Raw genomic sequence first — 10,988 nt, forward strand, 5'->3', positions numbered from 1 at the left:
AGATCTATATATATATATATATATATATATATATATATATTTTATATATATATATATATATATATAAAATGATATATTAACTATGCGGTGTAATGTAAAATAGATATACATATATGTATGTAGGTATGCACTGTCGCGCTGTACGATACACACAGACACGAATCGTCGTCGTCGTCGTTCCCTTCTCCCCCAGTCATCATCCTGTTTACACTTTGCCCGATTGTACGGCAAAGAGAAAGATAAAGGAAAAATAAAAAAAAGAAAAAAGCAAAAAAAAAAGAAAATGAGAAAAAGAGGACGCACGCGCGCATGGGCGACGTTCGGTCCAAAGCACGATGCACTCCGGACAAGTTCCAATCGCGGTACCACCAATATTGGTACCACCAAGGATAATTAACGAATTTTCTTGTTAAACCTATCATTTTGTTGTAGAAGCGAACTCCCGAAGGTCTTGCGTTTGGAACTTGAACTCGGACGATGCCCCATATCAGCTCACCACCCTTTCAACGTAATAAACATACTATTATTAATGAATTAATTAATATCATTAATGTATTATTATTATTATTATTATTATTATTAATATTAATATTATTAATATTATTATTAATATAATTATTATTATTATTATTATTATTATTATTATTATTATTAATATTATTATTCTTATTAATATTATTATTAATATTATTATTATTAATATTATTATTATTATTATTATTATTATTATTATTATTATAAAGATTATAAATTCATTTTAAAGAGATAAAGAGGAAATAAATAATGCTTTTGTGAGTAAACAGAATGTTTCTTCGTATAATATCATCTCACTTTTATTATATCTTTTTTTTTTGTTCCCTTAAGCAAACATCCAACATGGGATTCCTAATATCCTCTCTACCCTAACTAACAGGCTTTTTAGCCTGGTATCAGTAAGACGTAATCTTTGAAAATGCTTAGTGACATTTAACAGATTCGTAAAGTGATTCCAAGGAAAAGAGTCGAGAGATTGGCCCGCATAGAGATATTGCGACGGTAATATCGTACGGGCCGTTAAGTCCTGGACCCTCCCAGCCATGAAATGTCCCGTCATAACATCAGTCTCTCCCCTTTTACATTACCCCCCGTGCGTGCTCTACTTCATCTCCCTCGTTGAATTTGGCCACGCGATCCCTTCTCTGTAGCAGGGCAACCGCCAACATTACGTCGTCCCTACGGATGTCGGATACTTTGCCGCGTCGATTCACGCTCCTCCTAACGTCATAAGGTTCTAACGTTTAACACCGACCGAAAGAAGAGATGGGAGTCTCTTTTGCAAAACATCTGCTTAGCTTATCTGAAGCTTTACCTTCCATTTAGCTTCACGGCTCGTGAATTATGTAGATGTTTTATTTCTTTCTTTTTATTTCCCCCTTTTCTTTCCTTCTTTGTTTGATTTTGTCTATTTTCTTTTCTTTTCCTTCTTTTCTTCTTTTTTTCTTTTGTTCATTTATTTTTATTTTTTTGTTATTTCAACGCGTGATTATTTTAAAATGAAATCAAAATGGATTCAAACATTAATTCTATATTATAAAAAGAAAATAAAGAGAGAGAGAGAGAGAGAGGGGGGGGGGAGAGAGAGAGATGGATAAAATGAACTTGCCCCCGTCTACACTTATAATATTGGTATATTAAATAGATATTTTTATTTTAATATCATTTTCGTCGTATATTTATGAATACACAAAAGGTATCCGCGAAGAACAGCCCTGCGTTATTAGCGAAGATGACTCGACCAGTTTATGCTACCGTCGATGACTTTGCTAGGACGGCCTGGTCATTTCTACTAATTAAATCATTTTTATTATATTCTTTTATATTGCCATTAGTGTATTATCACAAATTAACGGTCAGTTGTTTGTAATTATAATACGCGGTAATATTTTAAACTTATTTCAGATTTAATTGACGTAGATAAGTATTATCAGTTAGACATGAATAATAAAGGTTAATTATTCATTGATAAGGACAAGGTATGTAAGATAACTGCAGATAACATGACGTACGACAAAAACTTAGAAATTTATGACTTGGATAAGTTTATTTACGATACGAAAAACCTATTTTACTATTTTTCATTTTAAATTGAATATTTTCATTAAGTAAACAATTACCGACACGTGATATCGAAATGATACGTGATACGAAGCCTGATACGAAATCGAAATAAATAAATAAATAAATAAATAAATAAATAAATAAATAAATAAATAAATAAATAAATAAATAAATGAATGAATGAATAAATAAATAAATAAATGAATAAATAAATAAATAAATAAATAAATGAATAAATAAATAAATAAATAAATAAATAAATAAATAAAATTAAAGAATAATTTAAATTCTTCAATCCTCTGATCCACGTTTTCTCAATATTTAGAATAATATAATCCTGAATAGGACATATAGACGACTATTCCAATAAACAATTTACAGATGTGGTACTATAAACCGGATCAATATGGCAGAGATTACGAAATCAGATCGTTATGCAAAGTAGCAATAGGGAAACTCCAGAAGCAGTTAGAGGGTTGCTTGCTGCTCCTACCGCAACGATTCTCTCGTAGGGAGGGTGTTGAAACGGACGCGAACGGGCGGGAAGGGAGATGTAGTATTTGGTGAATGGTGAACGAACGGATGACTCTTTGGGGATGATTTTTTTTTTTTTCATTTTTCTTTTGAAGATTTAGTCAAAGGAGAGGGTAAAGGTTTCTTGCTAGACTCGTAATCCACCAATCGGGTGGACGTTTACGTTCGATCGAAAAATGAAATTTTATTATATATAAATTCAAAGAAAAAATATAATCAATCCATAAAGATGATCAGACTATGAAAACAAAAGAAAAAGGAATTAAACGAACTTCGTTTTTCTTTTGTTTTTTTCTTCCCTCATCCTTCTTCTTTTTCTTTTTTTTTTCCTTTTTTTGATTATTGAATTTTACCTAAAATATTCTCTATAATTTAATGTTAAGGGTACAGAGCTAAGGGAATAATGGCACTAAGGTGCAGACAACATTTTTCTTTTCTTTTCTTTTCTTTTCTTTTCCTTTCATTTCTCTTCTCTTCTTTTCTCTTTTCATTTTCTTCTTCCTCATCTCACCCTTTTTATTTTCTTTTCTTTTTTTACGACGTTGCCTCCACCTCGGTCACATCGTTTTCGAAATGAATAATTATCCGTGTACGTGTCACGTGTACGAGCCATTCTCGAGGACTCGCGTCGTCATTAGATCCGGTCCCGTCGTCGTCATTCGCGTTTGCGAGTAGAACGTGTCGCGGATAATAAAGCATCGCGAGAACGCTCGACAAAGACACCGCTGTGCGATTAATTTCACGGCACCCCCCTGCGGTTCGATTGAAACGAACGGAGAACTGCGGCTATGCACGACCCTGCTGGAGTTAACGAGAAAGAGAGAAAGAGAAAGAGAAAGAACGATACTTCGTAATGGAGCATCCTGTATTGTACCAAAGAATAGAATCGACCGCACATAATACATTGAAATCGTTTTAATCGCTTGACAATCCCTTTTATAATCTATAAATAAGTGAATTTGACGTACTACTGTACTGACATCAGTATAAAGGAGAAAGAAACTTTTATAAATAGAAACACACGTTCATCGAATATATTATTTTTTATACATTCTTTTTCAAATATTTAATTGTTTATTAAAAAAAGATATATATATATATATATATATATATATATATATATATAAATAGAGAGAGATAAGATAGAGATAAGGTAGATATTTCCCGACTGCTTTTCATCAAAATGAAAAAAAGAAGAAAAAAAGAAAAAAGTATGGATGGGTGGTACCACTGTTTGAAATTGCACACCATCCTCTTTACGGCATCGTGTCGGTAGAGTAACACCGTTGGAAGAAAATTTCGGCAAGAAGGACGAAAAAAGGGAGTTAGTTCAGGGAGGTCCTACCTCCCTTTTAGAGATCTCTTAACAAACCTCATGATACTAACGACACGACTTTGTGCTTGTGCTTGTCGCGGTATCGTATTAACCAAAGTTCTACCGCTTCTTGTACTCGTCTTACGGTTTCAAAAAAAAAAAAAAAAAAAAAAAAAAAAAAAAAAAAAAAAAAAAAAAAGAAAAAAGAAAAAATAGAAAAAAGAAAAAAGGACACTGCTTCCCACATACGACGGCATATCCCGTTAGATATTTTTTCTCTCTTTCTCTTACAAAAAAAAAAAAAAAAAAAAAAAAAAAAAAGAAATAATACCTACCTACCTACCTACCATTCCAGATGTTTGATTTGTTCGACTTAACGAGACGTTATTAATCACTTCTTCTAAGATATACATTTACTGTGTGATCGGTAAGACGAGGGGATGGAGGGGGTGGAAGGGAAGAAAAAGAAGAGAAATTCTATGTTTAGCGATAACAGTAGAATCCGATCTCTAAACATCCAAAGTCACTAATCTAGTATACGTTATAATATAGTACATAGGTATATACTAGTAAAAGTATATATATATATAAAGTAAGGATACTTTCAAAGAGCCGCATTTCAAGAGCGGCACGCGTCCTGTTACCAAAGTGCTACCACCCTCTCTCGAAAAAGGATCTCTATATGAGATGCAAGCCGGCATTTTCAAACGTCTAACAACGAAACGAAAAGAGAGAAAGAGAGAGAGAGTGAGAGAGAGAGAGAGAGAGAGAGAGAGAAAGAGAGAGAGAGAAATTGATTCCTAAGTTTAAAATTTTTAAGTGACTTGACTCCTAAAAAGTCATTTCGGTCTCGCATAAATTATTACCAAATTAGTGCAACGTATAAGAAGACACTCGAGAGTGAATGAAGAAAAGAAGAAGAAGAAGAAAAAAAAAGAAAAGAAAAGAAAAGAAAAAAAAAGAAAAGGAAAAAGAAAAAGAAAAGCTTTCCCATTTTATTTATTTAGACCAACAAAACTATTGATCTTTTTTTCAACATTATCAAAGAAAAATTTTCTTATATATAAAATTATCAATTATCTATTCATATAAATAATAAATAAATAAATAAATATATATATACATATATATATAAAGGGATTGTGATTGAACATGACACATAATTTACGGATCGGTCAAGACTTTAATGATCAAACAACACTGATCGCCCCGCAAAACATTTCGTTCCGTAACGAAGAAGAAAGAAACGAGTAACGTAAGGCCGGTAGCATTACGTTCGTATCGCAACACTAATTGCTCGTCGTTAAAGGTCATTAAAGTATCTGGTTAGCCTATACGACACTTCGCGTGGGGTACTACTTGCGACGACGCAATAATATTCCTCCCACGTGACTCGTCAATCAATATTATCCTACAATAAGCTCGTCACACGATTTTACCCTAATCGCAACGAGCAAACCAATTATTCTTCGTTCTCGTATATAATATTCGATTGATAGATTAGAACTCTCAAAGGTTTAATAAAATAAGGCTCAAGTAAATGATATATATTTAATATGAAAAATGGATGGACATTAAAATTTGTCATTAAACGAAAGAATTTTTCAATCAAATCGTCTTGTACTTCGTCTTCGCCATTTGTCTGTTTTTTTTTTCTTCTTTTTTCATTCTCTCTCTCTCTCTCTCCCTCTCTCTCTCTCTTTCTCTTTCTCTCTTGCTATCTTTTTCTACGCTCCTAAAATTAGAAAGGACTCGAAGTGACATTTTTTTCGCGTCGAAGTCGGTACATCATATTTTTGTAACTCCCGCTGTCGCTTAACCGGCACCATTTTATCGTCGAGCTGTCAACTCCGGAAATTTAACATCAAACGTAACCCCATAACGATAGATGCTTCTTCGTCTTCGTCTTCGTCTTCTTCTTCTTGTCACTTAATCACGAGTATTGTACATCTGTTGGTATGAAAACAAAAAAAAAAAAAGAAAAAAAATAAAAAAAAGAAAAGGAAGAAGGGGAAAAAAAATCAAGAAATCGTGGTCTACGCTCTTCTAAACTTTCGTTTAGTCGAGTAAAGAGAAGATCTATTAAATTCGTAAATTTTTCTGCGATCCAATTTTTTATACGAAACATATATATGTATAACAATTGAACGAACATCTTGTGTTCTTTCTTTCATTCAGTTTTCCTTTTTTTTTTTCTTTCTTTTTCTTTGTCTTTTTTCGCACGAGTAAATAACGTCCGTGATGAGATAAAAATTTCTATGAGTTCACGCGTGGCGCAAGAAATAAGGAATCGTTTTTCAAAATAGGCGTGACACCGACATCGTTTTTCCCGACGAGTGTTGTATTCTTGATGATTCCTTCTAATCGTACACACTCGTGTACCAAAAAGAAAAGAAGAAGAAGAAAAGAAAAGAACAAAAAAAAAGAGGAAAAAGAAAGAAAAAGAAAAGAAAAGAAAAGGAAAAAAAAAAACTAATGACAAGGATCATCACGAGGCCTCGGGATGACTTGCAAAAATCATTTCAATTCCTTCTTCGTATATCTAATTCAATAATCTGAACGCGACGTGAGTGGGCGAGAAGAACGAGAGAAAGCGAGAAAGGGATAAAAAGAAAGAGATAAAGAAAGAGAAAGAGAGGAAGAGAGAAAGAGAACGGCAAATGTAAATGCGATAAACGAGCTCGAGGTGGTATTACAAGAAGGAGCGGAGGAACAAAGGGTACCGCTACTTCCGGCTGAGCCGCATGACCGGCTCAGAAGTCATAAATCGTTTCGTGAACGAAACCAACGTGCTTCTTTCTCCCTTTCTCTTTATCTCTCTTTCTTTCTCTCTCTCTTTTCTCTCTCTCTCTCTCTCTCTCTCTCTCTCTCTCTCTCTCTCGTCCTACAACCAACTCGTACTTCTGACAAATGATCGTTTCACGGGAAGTCAATTAACACCTCGTACGTCGTTCGACGTTGAATTCGAGTTACTTTGAAACGCGTGTCTCTTCGGAACTTTTGCAAGAACGATACAGATTTTATTTTCTCTATAACGACCTATTCCTTTATCTTTCCTTCTTCCTTTTTTTTTTTTTTTTTTTTTTTTTCTTTTATTCTGATCATTTTTTATTTTTCATTTTCACAAATTATTACACCATTACTCCTCATAGAAATTATGTATAAGTATACAGAAATAATAACCTGGTTATAATTCTAAATGATTGTATTCTCGTTCGATGTAAAATATAATTATATCAATCTATTTTACAAATGAAAGATCATTCCTTCGAATGATTACGAACAGAAAAAGATTAGAGATCAAATAAAGAAAGAAAGAAAGAGAGAAAAAAAAAACAAAAAAAGAAAAAGAAAAAAAAAAGAAAGAATATTTTAATATAACGATCAATGTTTCCTAGTAACCATCGTAAGATAATTTAATGGCACTTAAAGAATAACTATGCCAAGAATTAAATGGAAATTAGTTCGCAATGGCCGTTAAATTCCAAGTAATTTAATTGATAGGTCCCTCGAGGTTTATAAAAGTTGCTTTTTAAAAAGAACGTGTATAAATCATAAAAGTGTTAAAGCTTAAGTTAGTATTTAAGTATACATAAACTTTCTGATCTCTTCCGTGTATTTTTCATTTTGACGTTGAGAGGGACGTTCGTTGGTGGATATTATATAGTCTACCATCATCTCTCTTTCGAATTTATCTTCTCACGTGTTTCGCGTGATTTAGCGACTTTGCTTCCTGACGATCTAGTTAACGCGTACACAAAGAAGCAAAAGCACAAGAAGAAGAAGTAGTAAGAGAAGAAGAAGAAGAAGAACACGAAAACGGTTGGAGACGAATGCAGTCACGTCTATCTTCATCTCTTTCTTCCGAATGAATCTCCCATAGCAAGATGACTAATAACTCTTCTCACAACTATTTTTATCTTCGCTACGAACGAGCGGCCGTCGCTCGTGTTAACACGGTTTTCGCCGGACGAAAAACGATCCGGTTAAACGGATGTACCGAATAAAATGGCGACGAAAACACGATCCCCCATTCACGGCTATTCACGGCCAAATATACAATCCACGAACGTGTATCTTTTACGTGCATTAATTTCCTTTTCTTTTTTCCATAGTTGTCGCTTAACAAGTAATGATACGTGCTTGAAAGAAATTTGTCAATACCAGTATACAGATATGATTATACAGTATATAGATATTATAAAAACAATAGCGTAGATTCAACAAGGGTTAAATTTTTATCGATAGTTTTATAATTTTTCTTTTTTATTTACTTTTTTTTCTTTTTCTTTTTTTTCTTTTTTTTTTTTTTTTCTTCTTATGTAATCAATTTTCTTCTTACACCAATTAAATCGATAAAACGATGCGTTCGAAACGATCTCGTGATTTCTATTGCTCTCCCTCTCTCTCTCTTTCTTATTCTCTCTTACAGTCTTTCGAAGGCTCGAAGAAGCGAAATTGAATAAAGTAACGGGCCCGAGGGCGCCGTTAGAATGGAGACGTCGGTCGTGAATCATACTAATCGCCAGTGTGATTAAACGTTTCGTTCTCGGAACTTTAGAACGAACCCTCGCGGCTTTACTTTCCTTCTTCATTCTATCGCTACACCCCTTTTTCTTTCCTCGTTATTACGTCTTTCGTGATAGTGGGAATGCCGATGATGATGATAACAGTCATGACGGAAAAGCTTCGAAGCTTAAAAAATGCATGAGATACTATAGCGCTATCGTTATCCTCCTATATGTTGATTAATCGAAAGACCAGAGAAGTTCGTGCATGGTCTCCAATATGAATTGTCTTTCTATTCCGGAAGACGTCAACGAAGAAACGCAAAGGTAGTATTTCTCTTCGACGTAAAAACGATTTTAATAGACTCGACCCGACGCTAAATGTCAATAAACGTACATACGTAATTCTCTCTTTAAGTTGATTTACTTTGTCGGCCATTCACCGGCATAGTAAGAGAGAGAGAGAAAGAGAGAGAAAGAGAGAGAGAGACAGAGGGAGAGAGAGAGAGAGAGAGAGAGAGAGAAAGAGAGGGTTGGAACTTTGAACTTTTTCTTTATCAGAAACTACATACGACCCTTCTATCATTTTTATTACAACTTATGTATGTAAAACTGTAAAACGAGAGAACTACTTCGCTTTTCATTCTTAAGTTAAACATAATCTCGTTACTCAAACGAGTTTATTTGCGATAAGATACATAGATATTTATGAAACTAGATCATTCTATTAACAATAACAATGAAAACAAACAACAACCAACAACAACAAGAGCTCATCGATATTCTCTGTTTAACAAAAAATTAACATATACCTAATTATTTCTCTTCCTATATCAGCCGATATTAATTCCATCGTAAACGTGGCATCAAAGAAACGCTAAAAGTGACACGTTAATTAAATGACTCTCGTTAAAATCCAACGTGAGCCAACTAAAATTGCTCATAAATGAAGGCGTACTCTCTCGTTATCCGTTCCAACAAGACGAAGAGGTAAGACTCTATGCGGTAAGATCAAGCAAGTATGTAACTAACTAAATGGAGTTAATCGCTCGAGCTAATCCTGTCGAATTCCCTTAACAAACACGACTAGTAAGAATCTTAATCTAATAACGGTTCTGAGTTAGTAAGTAACTACTCTACTCAGTTACTTAGGTATCTTTGGGGACAAGCAGTATTACGCATTCTTGGCGCTGAGCCGTACCTACCACCGTGGAAAAGGAGCACGTGTCTGGCGTCGAATATCGGAAGAGGGCGCGACCTATCGCTTCCCTCTTCGTCCCTCTTTTCCCCTTAACGATCCACCTCTTTCCACCATCATCCTCCTTATTCTCGTCGTTCTTGTCGTTCTTGTCGTCGTCGTCATTGAATAAATCTGCGGTGTTATATACGTCGGCAGGTACGACGTGCGTCAACTTTGGAAGACCTCCTTCGACGAAACGAAAAAGAAAAAGAGAGAGAGAGAGAGAGAGAGAGGGAGGAAGAGAAAGAGAAGGCTTACGCCCACTAAAGAGAGATAGAAATAGAGAGGGAAAGGGAGAGAGAGGAAGAGAGAAAGGGAGATCGATTCTTGAAAGACGAGGCACAGCATAATGAGGCGTCGATGTTGTTCAACGAAATACATAATAAGGCGTGGAAGAATGATGGAAGAAAGCCGAATCTCGATTTAATCGCGTGGATTCGATCGGGGGCGGGTTCTTTCACTCGTGGGGGAAGAACTCGTGCTGCTTCGATGACAAATGGAAAAGTAGCGTACGATCAATTTTCTCAAAGATAAATCTCCCTCTCCTCGATTTTATTCTTAATGTACCGATATAAAGCAAGAAAGGAAGAAAAAGAAAAAGAAAGTAAAAGAACAAAAAAAAGAAAAGAAAAAAAGAAAAAGGAAAGGAAAGAAGGAAACTAATTTCGAGAAGGTACGACGAAGATCTGTATCTTCTTTTGTCATTTTATCTTCGTGCAAAGAAAAAAATAATAATAAACAAAGCAATACAAAACAAAACAAAAAAAAAAGAAACAAGAAAAAGAAAAAGAAAAATAAGAAAGAAAGGGGTACGAATGATTTTAATAAAGAAAGAAAAAGAGGGGGGATGAGGAGAGGAGGAGGAGGAGGAGGAGGAGGAGGAGGAGGAGAAGATGAAGAAGAAGAAGAAGAAAAAGAAAATAGGAGAAAAATACCGTAAGAAAAGAGAAACGAAAAGAAGGGCCTTCCTTCCTCTTTCTTTATTTCTTTCTTTTTTTATCGAAGTACGATGAGAAGGAGACACGATGGCGTTTGCGCGCATAGGGCCCGGAGGCGGCTTCGTGACGATCTGAATTCGCGCAAAGATATGAATAAGGCATTGCCCGTGACAGAGGCGGAACTGCAACGACGACGATGACGATGACGACGAACGACGACGACGACGACGACAACGACGACGACGACGACAATGGCGACAGCAACAACAACAATAACAATAACAACAACAACGTGAACGGAACCAGCAACGACATTGCACGTTACATACCGCAGGCCACATGCGAAACATCTGGCA

The 10,988-nt window shown here is 34.9% G+C and overlaps 1 long non-coding RNA gene across 1 annotated transcript in view; it reads right to left on the reverse strand.

Annotated features, from left to right (window-relative positions):
• Positions 1–5,483: 5,483 nt before the first annotated feature.
• Positions 5,484–10,988, reverse strand: part of LOC124424325 — a 68,172-nt gene continuing 62,667 nt past the window's right edge. The window contains exon 2 of the long non-coding RNA XR_006942289.1: positions 5,484–5,896. This is a non-coding gene — a long non-coding RNA (uncharacterized LOC124424325). The remainder of the gene's footprint in view (positions 5,897–10,988) is intronic.

This window comes from Vespa crabro, chromosome 5 (assembly GCF_910589235.1).
Source record: "Vespa crabro chromosome 5, iyVesCrab1.2, whole genome shotgun sequence".
Classification (NCBI taxonomy): Eukaryota; Metazoa; Arthropoda; class Insecta; order Hymenoptera; family Vespidae; genus Vespa; species Vespa crabro.